The 14418-nt window shown below is 46.7% G+C and overlaps 1 long non-coding RNA gene across 1 annotated transcript in view; it reads right to left on the reverse strand.

Moving 5' to 3' along the window:
• Positions 1-10195: 10195 nt before the first annotated feature.
• Positions 10196-14418, reverse strand: part of LOC106021033 — a 42737-nt gene continuing 38514 nt past the window's right edge. The window contains exon 4 of the long non-coding RNA XR_001196391.3: positions 10196-13182. This is a non-coding gene — a long non-coding RNA (uncharacterized LOC106021033). The remainder of the gene's footprint in view (positions 13183-14418) is intronic.

Below are 14418 nucleotides of genomic sequence, written 5' to 3' on the forward strand. Positions count from 1 at the left end.
GAAGCCCATCATAGGCACACAGATAACGACTCCCAACAGAGCTGGGGTGCAGTGGAGGGCCTGGTGATCCCAAGATGACCCGGCATCCATAGACGAGGAGTAAATACTCCAAGCTCAATGTCCTCTCTCCTTCCATGTTCTTCCAGAGCCATCCACACCTCAGATCATTGTCACGATTCCTGTAGGACAGATTCTAGGGAAAGAGGGGCACAAAGGGGACCTGGGAGAAAATCACATGGTATTCAGCCGAAGTTAAGATGCTTTTGAATCAAGTGCGCCTCAGTGGGCCAGGGGAAGACTAGACTCAGGATCAAGTGGGTCAGAAGTTCCATGGCCCTCCTCTCTGCAGGCCAACAGGAATGTGAGCGTGTGTGCATTTACATTTGTCCATGCATGCGTGTATGTGGTAATCACATGATCTCTCTCTGTCTCTGTCTCTTTCTCTCTGTATCTGTCTGTCTGTCTGTCTCTCTCTCTCTCTCTCTCTCTCTCTGTCTCTCTGTGTGTGTGTGTGTGTGTGTAGCTGGGTGGCTCTTGGTCATGTAATGTTACACTCATCATGGATGATTATAAGAAGCTGTAAGCGTGTTCAATGGGTGACATGATCTAATTTGCATTTTCAAGAAAGTCTCCTGACTGCTGTATGAAAATAGATTGGATGGTGGATGATGTGATCATCAGGTAAGTGTGTCATCACCTGGGCCACTTAGTTCGGGATGGGGTCAGGGAGAGTGGACAGGCTGAGGGAAATACGCTTCAAGCCAGGGAATGATGAAGAAATGAAGGAGTCCTCCATGGAAGAAATTTAGGTCTGGCCCCTATTTGTCCCCATTATCTACTTTTTATGTGATGACCAGGAGACAAACACTGATGGCTCTACTGACAGCCTTAGGGTATGAACTTGGCTAACATCTATTGAAGAAAACAGAGGTGTTCTCTGGGTTGGTGCAAACTCCTGCAGCCTCCTACACTGCTGGGGCTGTCTGGAGGGGGTGAGGGGCAGACAGAACAGAAAAAATGTGGGGAGGAACTGTCAGTTTCAAGGGGACAGGAAAGGTGAGAGTCAGACAGCCTGGGAGGTAGTGTGGGGGCTTTAGTTGTACCAGGCTTGTTTGAGTTCCCTGGAAACCAGATCCCCTTGTCCAAGGCAGTTGTCTGCAGGGCGTGGATAAGGGAAGTAATGGCTTTATCTGACAAAAAGAAACCTGATTCACAAGGTTCCTGAGGAATGCTGAGTCTGGGTTTTGCTTATCCACTAGCTGTCCTTCTGTTTAGCCCGTCAGAGAGAGTCCAGCCTAGCTGAGCCCAGACTGTCATTCAGGACGTCTGTCAGCAGCACAGCTGCTGGCTTTGGAGCCTGCTTTGGACCTAACAGTGCCTTCATCTGAAAAATGGAATAATTGCTTGTAAGGGGGAAATAAATGCCATGTGTGAAGCATTTAGGTGAGGGCTTGGCACAGAGTTAGCACTGTTATTGCTAATAGCTATTATGACTACACACCTCGCCCAGACATCACACCAGGCACCATATTGAGTGTGCCACAGACATGGACTAATTACTCACTAAAAACTATGACATTTTTGGTCTCCATTTCGGAGCTGAGTTTGCCCCGGCGACTTCAACCCTTTCTCAAGTTCCCACAGCTGACAGGCAAAGAGGGGTTTGCATCCAGCTCTCAACTCACCCTGGACCTTTATTCACATGGCTGCTTCTCCTCAGATTTCTACCAATGGGGACACTGAAGCCCTGAAAACTCATTCCAGACTTGAGTCCTGAATTGTTAGCATCGTACCTGAGGGGCAGAACTATGGACCTCTTTCTGTTCCCATTCTTGGAGAAGGAAACTGAGGCTCTGGGAGACAGAGGAAATCTCCCAAGATTACTCAACACATGGGTAGAGGCAGCACAGGAGTGGTTTTCCCCAGAGAGACAGTCCAGTCTCTGGGACCCCAGCTCCACCTGGAAGGACCCTTTACTAAGCCCAGCAGCACCCCTACCCATCTCCCTGCTTTATAACCTGTTTTATGAGCCAGAGGCCTGCCAGCTTCTGTGTTGTCATGGAAACAAACCCAGCACAGACATTCTGGTTGCTCATTCTGGGGCTGATTTTTGATTTTTGTTGTTGATTTTGTTGCCTGTGTATACGTGTATGTGTGTGTGTGTGCTACTGCATGAGGTGGGGGAGGGGCATAGGTCCATGCAGATGCACATGGAGTTCAGACATGAGTTTGATGTCTGGTATCCTTCTCAATCCCTTTTCACTTTATTCACTGAGGTAGGATCTCTTACTGAACCAAGAGCTCACAGATATGGCTAGTCTAGCTATCCAGCTAGCTCCAAGGATCTGTTATCTCTGCCTCCCTCCCTGGGGCTAAGATTACAGGTGGGCCATCCATTCTTCCCGGCATTTGAGTGGGGTCTAGGAATCTAAACTCTGGTCCTCATACTTGCGTGGCAAGTGTTTCAGCCAAAGAGTCATCTCATTATCTTACGAGGTTGGTAACTGTAAGTCAGGAGCCAAACCAGGAGCCCAGTGTTGGAGCCAAGGTTTGGAATCTGGGTTCCAAGGCTACACAGAGTCTGCCTGTGTCTCCTCTGCCCTAGTTCATGCTGTGCCAAAAGAGCTCGGGGGCTGCATATCTGGGAGGTCAAGGTTCTGCAAGAGGGTTGGTGGGGGGTGGGGGTGGGGGGAGAGTCCGCAACACACAGGAAAATACAATGGGCCACTAAACAAGGCTTGGAGATCCAACAGAGCTGGTCTGTCAATCCACAAGGTCCAAGACATGCAGAGACAAGAGGACAGCCAACACAAAAGGTGTCCCAGCGGTTTACAAAGACATGCAGGTGCACGCTCAGAAACAGAGGTGGGTGCACAGCAGTTGCAGGGGCAGACGCCCGTGGGCAATACAAATCCAGATTGGTCCTCCAAAACAATACAGAGAAACCCTGTCTTGAAAAAACCAAAAACCAAAAACCAAATCCAGATTGGTGCCCTGGTGCCCAGGTGCCCAGGAGTACAGACTGCAAGACACATGGAGGGCATTTGAATACTCACAGGTACATGCCCCCCCCCCCACAGCATACAGACACACACTGCTTAACATCTGTGTGACCCAGGTACTTTGTCCCACCTCTCCAAACATTAATCTTATCATCTGTCATGGGGGTGTCGTGGTTGTAATTCACAAGGACAGAGGAAATCAGCAGAGTGACTGTGCCCCTCAGACCTCGATTTAGCCACTCAACCAACATTCATTAAGCATTTTTTTCTGTGCCAGGAGAGAAGTGAGCTAGCAAGGATTCACTCAGCTCTGGACATGTCTGCTCCCTTGGGGATACTCCAGCCCAGGGATGCAAAGTCTCCTGCTCTCAACCCACAAAAATTACATCAGCCAAAAAGCAAAAGCAAAATGAGACTAAGGACTGCTTCACCGGAGCCTGTCCTGCTGAGATGGAATGGCTTCTCAGAGCTGTTGGAATCCCCCCTGCAATTCTGGACTTGAAGCCCTGAAACAGCACACAGCCAAAAGAAGCACTCTAGGACTCTTATCCATACCTAGAGACCCCCCCCAGTCTTTGTGCAGAGAGGTCATAGCCGAAACCTATGTATGGTTGCCAGGGAACTGAATTATTTTCCAGATGGCAGGCAGTTTGTGAGGGTGCCACCTCCCCTCACGCTCCAGCTAGCCTTGAGACATTCTGAGTTTCCAGCCTGGATAGGCTGCACATTCATTGATAACTTGGCACAGGTGCGCAGAGTTGCTCAGGATCCTGCTTTCTGTGGGTGTTCATCCCTGTCTACTATGAGAAAAGGCATGAGAACTGGTCACAGTACCATCATTGTCCCCAAGGTCATGGCCAAGGCAGGCCCAGGCTTCAAGGCAGTCCTGGAGGATCCACCATAGCTCAGCCAGTGACCTTGACTGAGAGACTCCCAACCCCAACTCCCCACCCTTCACCGGTGAATCGAATGCCTTTGCCTGACCTAAGGAGATTGCAGGCTTCCTCCCACCTGACTCCCAGAATTGGGGAGAGCCTGAATTAAGGATAAAAGCAGAAGTGTCCTGAATAATTAAAGAGGCAGATGGGCCACTATCTATCACCTTGAAAGGCTGCACAAGGCTGGTCAGAAATGATGTGCAAGGCTAGTTTCACTGATTCTACTGCATAAAACACTAAGAAAATTGCACGTGACCCACCAACTCTAACTTGGGGTGCATACCCAGAACAACTGAAAGTAGGATATCCAAAATGAATTTGTTGGGGGCTTGGATGAAGTGTACTTGGTAGAGTGCTTGTCTATCACTCATAAGGTCCATATTTGATCCCCTGTACCTCCATAACTGCCTATAACACTAGCACTTGGAAGGTGGAGATAGGAAGATCAGAGGTAATTCAAGGTCATCTTCAGCTAGGTAATGAATTTGAGGCCAGCCTAGAACATATGAGACCTTATCTCAAAGGAGTCACAGTAGCCAAAATGAGGAAGCAACCCGTGTCTACCAGAAGGAACCAGATAATATATGCTGTGCAAAGATGTATTTGTGGGATAGTATTCAGCCTCATAAAAAGGATGAATTTCTGCCCTGTAACAATATACATAGACCTTGTAAGCAAGTCATAGAAGAACAAATACCATGTGCTTCCATTTACATGAGGTTTCTAGAATAGTCAAATCCATAGCAACAGAAGGAACAGTGGTTGACAGGGTTGAGAGACTGTGTTTAATGGATACAGAATTTCAGTTTTAAAAGGTAAGGAGGTTCTGAAGATGGATTGTAACAATGATTGCATAACAGTAGAAATGCACTTACTGGGAATGGGCCATGTTAAAAGCAGCTAAAATGGTAGGTATCACATGATAGAATATTGTATCATTTTTTAAAAACACTGCAGCTGTGCACAGTGGCACACAGTATGTGTTCTATAAGCACTGGTTGGATGAATGGAGGGTGACCTCAGCGATGCCCAGAATATACTCATGACCATTCCTGTGGTGTTGTATCTTCAAAGATGTCAATGTGGAAAGACACCCCATGCAAACAGTACTGAGCCAGAGACGGGACTGGAATCATCAACTGGCCATGGACTCTTATTCACTCCATGTTTCAGCAGACTCTTCCAGCAGAGACTTAGTTGCATGGTATCTGGTGATATTCAAAAAGAGTTCTGAGATAGCATCCCTTCAAGTGCCCATGATGATTCTCTCAAACTTCCCAACAGGCCTGCAAGGACACCTAGTCACAGTGAAGATCTCTCCTGCCACACACCAGACCTGCTCTGGACTCAGAAGATACCTTCATGCAGAGGAGAGTAACAGCAAACAGAAAACTGGAGTCTCGGGGAAGGATGCTAGGGAGATAGGAATAGAGTTCTGGGGAAGGGCAGGGCAAGAGCAAAACTGTAGAGTTGTCATTCACCAGGAGACCAAGAAAGTCTTGCTGGAGAGATATGGTTAAGCAAAAACCTGAAAGAATTTTGGAAAGAAATCATATGGACCCATCCAGGCAAAAGCAGAGACAAAAGCCTTGGGTGGGAGCATTCTAATGCATTGACACGACAGCCAGCAGACTACTGAATCGGGAAGGCACACTCTTTGGGCAGACCCGAGCTTTAGAACAGGAAGTCACCTGCCTCATAGCGGGATCATGGGCATATCTGCCCAAGCCAGGCAGGCCTCTTAACTACAAATGGATGGACTTTTCCCAGAGAGGAAGCTGCAAAGCATGAGCTGAGCACATGTTAGCATCAGATGTGGTAGGAATCTCAGGAGAGCACCTGTCCTTCTGGAACTGCCACTGAATCCATGTGATTGTGGACACGTGGGAGCAGTCTCAGAACACACGCTCACAAGTGTGCCTACCTCTGAGTGAAGATGTGACGGAGTAAATATAACTATGATGCTCTGGCTCCCGTGAGGTAAACACTGGTTTCTTAGCTACCCCCACCTGTAAGTGTGGATGTCCTTGACCCACCTTGAAGGTCTTCATGTCCATCAGGGGACACCATCTTCATTCAAATGTCTACAACCAAGCACTTGTCATTGCACATGTACACTATGGCCACAGTTTCTAGAGTTCTATTCGGATAGTGTGGTTCCCTCTGTTATAATATAGTTCTGCCACTGGACTGATTTAACCTTGGGCAAATTTAACCCCTTCTTTGTTTCATCTCCCATATCAATAAAATTGGGAATAATAATTGAAAAAAACACCTTATTGAGTTGTTACATGGAGCGCTTGAATCATATCAATTAATATATGCAAAATAAATCCTGGGCACAGCATGGGAGCCGTTGTTACATGGACTTCTACCTGTGCGCATGCTTGTCTGGGTCTCTGCCCTCCTGAGCATTCAATTCCTTTGGAAGTAAGCATCTTTCATCAAGCAAACCCTCATGTCTATCATTTGCGGCCTGTCTCTGGTGACAAAAATCAAATGTGGCTGGCATGGAGACAAGGGGAGGGATTGCAGGAGAACTCAAGCCACCGCTTGGCCAGCTGGACTGGGACCCGAGCAGCCAAGCGGCTAAATCGGCAGGCAAGCAAGCGGAGGGCCAGCTTGGGGGCTGGGCCATCTCTAGCTTTGACCATAGGAATTCCTGTCGCATTCCTCTTGTATCTCAGCTGGCATGAGTATCCCAGAGAAGTGTTGGGACTGTGTCACACTGTGTCACAGCTGCCTTTCTTGAGACACCTGTTCTGTATTGACCCTTAGTCTAGCTTGCCGAGTCTTCGTGTGAACTCCCTGAGATAGGCTCTCTCATTATCTCTGCTTTACAAACGAGCAAAGACACAGAGAAGCAAATTGCTTGTGTAAGTCCTACAACTGCTGAGGGGAAAAGACCAGTGCTCAACTGTGTCATGTGTGTGTCAAATGAGTAGGTGCGGTGAATGACAATACAATTAGATTGGAGGTTGGATATGGAGAGTAAGGACATAGAAACCATGGGCACTGGTGTGGTAGCCTCCTAGCAAAGGCTGGGACCAGCTTGGCACCCTGCTGGAAAGGCTCTGGGGAGAGGAAGGAAGCGGCAGATGGGGCCAGATGGCAGGGGCTGGAAGGCAATGGAGGTGCTTGAATTTAAGCCACAGTGAGGTGCCATGGGGATGAACCACCTGCATCCTTTGGTATAGATAAATTGCTAAGCTGAGTGAAGGTCTTCAGGACAGCAAATGACTGGCAGCAGCCCCGCAGCCCGGGAGAGCCAATTATGACAAAGGCTCTGCACTTAGTCTGCCAGAGGGCGGGGACACTTTTGGACAGACAAGTAACCTATAGTTACTGAGCCTCAATTTTCTCACCTAAATCTCTGGTTAAAGATTAAAATTATTGTTTCAGTGCTTGACTCATGATACTCAATAAATAGCCATCCATTAGGAAGCCAGAAATTTAAACTACTGGTTTACATTACATTGCGTATTTATGCACATAGTATACATCTACATACAATGCAGATCATTACAAAGTGGTTAAAGGACCTAATAGAAAAGATGGGCAGCATACACAAACAGATGGGAAGTTTCAGAAGAGGAAAAACTGGCTGGCCCATTACCCTTGTGCACATGAGACACAATGCCAGAGAGGAAGAATTCTATAGATTCGATTATAATTGGATTGGACATAGAAAACTGCAACTTGATGACGGTTTCACAGAAAACCTCGGAATCAGAAATCCCCCGCTGCAGCAGCATCTCCCTGAATGTTACAAAAGTTGAATGAAGCACAGGCCCAGGAGCACAGAGCTTGGTGTTACAGTGCCTACGTCCCTGAGAAACCATGATGACATCCCCACCTGTGATAACTTCTTTCAGCACCAGGACTTTAACGGTGACCAGGATAGAAACTCTGTCTCCAGGGAAGTGGGCAGCTGCCTATTTGCTCTGGGCTACTCTCAGTCCAGCCCTGGGGATCTCACAGGCTAAGAGGGGGAGCTGAACTGATACATAAGATGTTCTGTTAGGTGGTGGCATAGCCAGTGGAGAAAGTCACGGAGGGGCACATGAGAAAGAGAGCTGAGGATGTGTTTTGAAATAAGGTGCTTGGGCAAGGTCTGAGTAAGGTGACATGTGAACAGCTGCCTAAACCAGGCTGTGTATGGAAAGAAAGGGAAAGTCGGGGGGGACATGGACAGAAAGAGGAGACTGTCAGTCCAGCAACTCTGTGAGGCCTCTCACAGCTGAGAGCCCAGAACTCCAGTGCTGTTGACAGTAGCTGTGGAGTTACTGACACGGGGAGAATTTCCTCCTGTACAGATATCTTCAAGTCAGAGTGGTAAAACAGTATCAATCCAGAGGTAAGGTCTCAGCACTTACGATCTCGAGTAGAGTCCTGCTCCTCTGTGTACATTCTGGGAAGCTCAAAAACAATACCCTGATTATTTGTTTATAGTAAAGATGCCCTAACTCTCTACATCCCTGTGATCTAGAGTTTTGCCTGGAGTCCCAACTGGTTTAATATCATGTACCATTGTAATTTCATTTAAATTTCTTAGCATGGGCTGGAGAAGTGCCCCAGTCATTAAAAGCTAAGTCTCACAACTCTTTGAAGATAACTTTATAACTCACCAAAATTACATATATAAAATATATAAACATATGTATATACATATACATATGACTATTATAAAGATAGACAACTTCCCAAAAGAATAATGGCTATTGTCATCACTTTTGGTATCCCACCAAGACTAGATGTTAAGGTCCTACTACTGAAGACACCACATACTTTGGTTACAGGATGTAGGGAAACCAAATTGGAATTGAACTGGAAATGTCCTCTCTGCTGGCTGCATAGTGCTAAAAACTGTTAAGCAGGCTGTTGGGGGAGAGGGATCATCAACGGTCGCATGCACTCTAGAACACGCTTTCGGCAATACCTACTTCTAACTGGCAGAATAGTGGCTCGAGTCTGCTGAGGGTAACCAGCCTGTATAGGAGGCCCCTTCCACAGGAGGGAACATACATTCAGGACTATAAACCTGGTTAAAAGCCTCAGACGGGGTGAGTCATGAGCCCAAAGTGGAACATGCCATCATTGCTTCCCTAAATGGACACGTTGCCATACTTCCTTCTAAGTATTTGTGTTCGTAAGCAGATATGTGTGCCCTTCTTAGCTTGGAGCAGGCCCCCACTCCTTCCTAAGGAACTGCTGAGTGTCTGCAATTGCTACAGGAGATGTCGCTTTCTTTGGTGGTGCAACCATTGAGGGTCTAGCTGGGAGGAAGAAGGAGCTCAGAGTGAAAAGATAGGGGTCATAGGGAGCAATAAGGAAAAAATATAATCACAGAACACTGTATATGTGCATGTACCATCGGAAAATAAATAAATAAAAATAAATAGTACATGGATTTCTTTAAGGGCAATGCAGTGTGACTGTACCTTGAAAAGCCCATATCCATGCTTGGGGATGTCTTATTCCTCCCCTGGGCCCCTCTTTTTCTGATCTCCCTGCATTAAATCCATGTTTAAAAATCTCTTTTAGAAAGAGGCCATGATTTGAAAGAACAAGATGGGATTTTAGGAAGGGTTTGGAAGGAGGAAAGGGAAGGGGGAAATGATGTAATTGTATTATAAACTTGAAGACATATTTTTAAATCTCTTTTAATAAACCACAGCTCTGTTTCATACTGACTTGTGGAATTCCTTTCTGTGGGTGTCATAGGTTTTGGCTTGATTCGAGTGGAGCTCTGTAAGGGGTAAGGGAACTCCACAGACTGCTGCAGCACAGGAATTGCATTTGCTTCCCTGCTGCTACCAACCGTGAAGGGAACCGTGGGACTGTCTTGGGTAGGGTTTCCACGGTCAATCAATGGAAAATACAGAAGAGCAGGGCGGCGGGGAAGGATGGGAAGTCCAGTGGCAGGATCAGAGAAGCAGGGGCTGGGTGCCCAGTTGGAGCAGATAATATGTAGGGCTCCGCTTCACCCCTGAATGCCACAAGAGCGTACCAGCTTCCTACTGTGATCTGAGGTCTGCACTAATAGGATTCTTCAAGAACAGCTTGTAGGAAAGTAGGGGGGCATTAGAACTTAGGGTACCTGGGCTAGAGGTGGAAGTGGTGGATGAAACATCAGGGTTTAGATTTGGGGTGCACTCTGAAGGAAAAAAGATAACATAGTGGGGGGCCCTTGTTGTTATTAATGTTCTAGCTTGGTTTATACTGCTGTGATGAAACACCATGACCAAAAGCAGCTTGGGGAGGAAAGGGTTTATTTGGCTTACGTATCTACATCACAGACATCACTGAAGGAACAGAAGAGAGGCCATAGAGGAGTGTTGCTTACTGCCTCACTCCCATGGCTTGCTCAGCCAGCTTTTTATACAAGCCAGGACCACCTGCCGAGGGGCGGCACTGCCCACAGTGGGCTGGCCTCTCCTACATCAATCACTAATCAATAGAATCCCCCTACAGGCTAACCTATAGGCCAATATGATGGAGGCATTTTTCTCTATTGAGTTTCCCTCTTTCCAGAAGATCCTAGCATGTATCAGTTAACAAAATGTAACCAACAGTGTTGCTATAAAGGCTAACAAGGACGCCAAGGCTCTTCGTTGAGTACCCCCTCCCAACGTTCCAGAGACATTTTGTTGGTCTTGTTTGAGGACTACTGTCAAGGGCTGTCTCCCAGAGCCTGACCCTGAAGGCTTTGAGCCTCCACATAGCTGAGTCATCCCAGCTCCCTAATGGCAGGATTTGAGCTGTTCTTTTTGACCCACTTGAAATCAGCAAAGGTGACTGAAAACTCATTAAGAGAAACTAGTCCTTGTAGCAACACACAGCCCTGTGACCCTATAGAGAGCACAGGGGCCAGGCTCTCCAGACACCTACACACACCTGCTTCCTTGTCCTTCTCCACAGCCCTGAGCACCCTGGCCTCCTCTCTGCCCTCCCACCTACCCTCCCAGAAGCAGAAGAGAAGACTTGGTGAGCAACACAAAGACATCATTCATGGTTTAAACTCTGCTGCAGTTCCCATGCCTCGGCACAGGATCTTGAACCCTGATAATGACCTCTAGGTCCTGTCTGGTCTGTCCCTACTCTTCATGGCCTTCCCCGCTTCAGCCTCCACACTCAGCCCCTACTAGATAGAAGAAGCTGTGCCCAAGCACACACACACACAGAGGTGCACACACCTAGTCCTTCCATAGAGAGTCCTCACATTACTTGGTGGCCAGGTCCCACTCATCTGTCAACTTCAAGGCCAGTGCATTCTTCCCAGGTCATGCACACACAGGTGGAATTAAAATAATATGAAAGAGTCAAACAGATAGGTTAAAATGTGATGGTTTGTTAGTTGTTTCCCCGCCCCCAATCCGTGTTGCCTGTCTGTTACATGCAGACTTGCACTATGTGTGAGTCTTCGCACACTGGTGCTCCAGGAGGGCAGGGCTAAGTGTCAGGCATGTCTCTCTCTCAGGCCACCACTTCCTCTCACCTCTTCATGCCAAGGCTGCCCAGGCTTTCTGAAGCTTGCTGGGATTTCTTTCTTGTCTACTTCTGATCAGCTGCCACCCTTGCCTGCTGCCACAGGGCCTCCCACAGGAGGAAGCTCAGAAGCCACTGGGGAAGCATTTGAGGAACCAAAACATTGCCCACCTTCCTGTGTCTCCTACGCTCTCTGTTCATGGGAATGCTAGGTCTGACCTTGTTGCAGGCCTGAAGCTCACAGGGCAAGGATCAGACTGGCTGACAGTCTGTCCCATGATGAGAGGGTTCTGGAATACTTTGCGGATATCTCTGCTAGAAGCATCAGTGTATCATATTGCACATCAGCATGTCAGATCAAGTCAAGCTAAAGAGTGTTGACCAAATTTGGCCCAACACAGTACTTCAAAACTGCATCATCCTTATGCAACCCTGTTTGCTGACTTCCTATTTCATCTCTGTTGGTTACTATTCTTCTGGTTACACGACAAGCTGATTTGCACAACTCTTAGACTATGCTAGCTAACATTTGTGACTGAAAAAAGTCTAAAAGCCAGGTGTGTCATGGTTATATTTAAATCAAGGTATTGGCTCCAATTCTTTCCCTTCATCTATACATGGGCCCTCTGTCTACATCTCCAACCTGGATTCCTCATGGGGGCAACATGGCTGCATCAGTTCCAGGCATCATAGATTCACACTGCACATTTTTCTTCTCATTGTGGAACACTATGAATTCTCTAGTCCTGGTTAGTTACTCTTTGGGCCAGAGGAATGGGTATCAGCAAACAAAAGCCTCCTTCCGGCCAATATGATCCCATCTTCCACAAAGCCTGTGCCGATGACTTCTTCCTAATGAGTTCCTTCTCATCAACTCCATCCCACTCTTCCCTGCTAAGTCCTCTCTGTTTTATTCTCTTATTTGTTCTATTCTCCCACCACAAAGGCTGCCATCATCGAGCCCTGGGTGTGAGTCTTGATTAACACTGCTTCTATTCACTAACAACTTGTTTAGTAATGGTCATACAACTTGTTTCTGGCTTATGAGAATGCAAGTAAAAAAAATCTGCATAGGCTTTAAGGAAAGGTTTTGTTTTCCTGACACTGAAAACAGGTTTGATGACCAGGCCATTTGCTCCCTTGATTTTCCTTTTACTTCATACCCTGGATGAGAACCTGATACACAGAGGTGTGGCAATCATGATGGGGGCTATGAGGCAGCAAGTATGAAAACAAATACCCCCTTCTCAGGGACAGCAGGAAAGGAAGATGTAACCCAAGAACAGCATCTTTGGACAGTGGCATATTCCCTGGATAACTAGCTCTTATAATGCTCTTACTAGAAGAGGAGAAGGAGGATGAGGAGGAGGAAGGAAGGAAGGAAGGAAGAAAGACAAGCAATTCATACTTGTTTAAGTTAAAGGTATTTCTTGCTGACAAAGTCTTTTTGTTGTTTTGACAAAGACTAGAGACAGCTCAAGCTTTCTTGAACCCAGTTGCGTGTTGTGCACCAAGGATGTTTTCACAGAAGCATATCATTCAAGCATCCAGCAGAAGAGCAAAAATCCTGTCTGTGGACAGTTGAGGGCCCCAAACCTGAGGTGTATGCTACAGGAGCGTGTCTCATCTTCTGGTATCAAAAGTGCTCTGTGGCTTATTGATGCCTATGGTGATGCAACCCAAAAGCACATTCTGAAATCCAGAAACAACTCCCACAAAGTCTTTTCAGAGCCTTCATCTTGCCTTCTCCCATCCTGTAGGCAAAATTCAATGAGAGAAAGTCAGGAATGCAGACATCACAGCCACAAATACATCAACAAAACCCAATACCATCTAAATACCCTATGACAGGGGCACATTAAGAACTTCCTACACTAAGGAATGCTACATAATTTTGGAAAATGGTGTCAGCAAGTTTGTAATAGCATAGAGAAAAGCCATACATATATACACTTGCATGTATGGGGTGGCGGCTGCTATAGGTGTATTAGAGTGCCGACTCTATGAAAATATTACAGAGAAATAAACAAGTAAAGAAGTGAACTGTTGTGTTAGGAGCACTGTTTGGTTAGGTTCTTCTAAGGTCTTTGTTGCAAATTTTTCCCTCTGTTCTATGCTGTCTCCTTGTCTCTATGCTCTACTGTTGTGAGCAGAGAGAATAAAATTGGCTTTTCCTTTGAAGATTCCAGGCCATTCCACATCTGAGATCATAGCTGCTGTCTCCTTCTAGGAAAGCAGGGAATCAAGGGCTTCATGGAGGACAGCACCCCCTGCAAAAGAGGCCCAAACCAAAACAGCTTCCACTCCAGAATATTTGATTAATTCTTGAAATTACTTAAAAGAGGAAAAGGAGTGGTGGAGGAGAGGGAGACCAATTTTTAAATGATAGCCTGTGCTTACAGGAATTAATGGCAGAAAAGGATGCGACATTTGAGATTTTATGTAAATTTATGCAAATAGAACACACACCCTGGAACAATGAGAATTCTGATCTGAGGCTCACCCAGAGCCAAGCCTCAGAAGGCTATTCTCAGAGCACCTATTAAGTGTCCAGCTTGCAAAGCATTTACAGCCTGGTGTGTTTCTGACTCTCACTCTACTGGACTTAAAGGTGAGATTATCATCTTTCGGGCATGTCAGACAAGAAAATGACCAGTGCAGCTAAAGCGGCTCATATGTAGTAGCCAGGTTGAGCAGCTCTGGAGTATAAGAATATATGCTTCTGGTGGGTTAGAGCTTCTAAAGCCCAAGGTCTGGACTCCCTGAAGGCCTTTAGGGGATGAGCAACATGAGATGCCCAGCTGGGGTATACTGCACAGACCTGGGCCTACCATCCCTAGGACACCCTTCCCATAGATACAACTAGCTTTCCTAAGGACTAGTGGGCTCTTCCCCCAGTGGATATCTTGTCATAGGGACCTCAGATGACTCTGATCCCTAACAAAGCATCTATTTCCTGGTCTGTTCAGTTCCTCTTTGTCACACATCAC

Source organism: Mesocricetus auratus, unplaced genomic scaffold (genome assembly GCF_017639785.1).
Source record: "Mesocricetus auratus isolate SY011 unplaced genomic scaffold, BCM_Maur_2.0 Super-Scaffold_100004, whole genome shotgun sequence".
Classification (NCBI taxonomy): domain Eukaryota; kingdom Metazoa; phylum Chordata; class Mammalia; order Rodentia; family Cricetidae; genus Mesocricetus; species Mesocricetus auratus.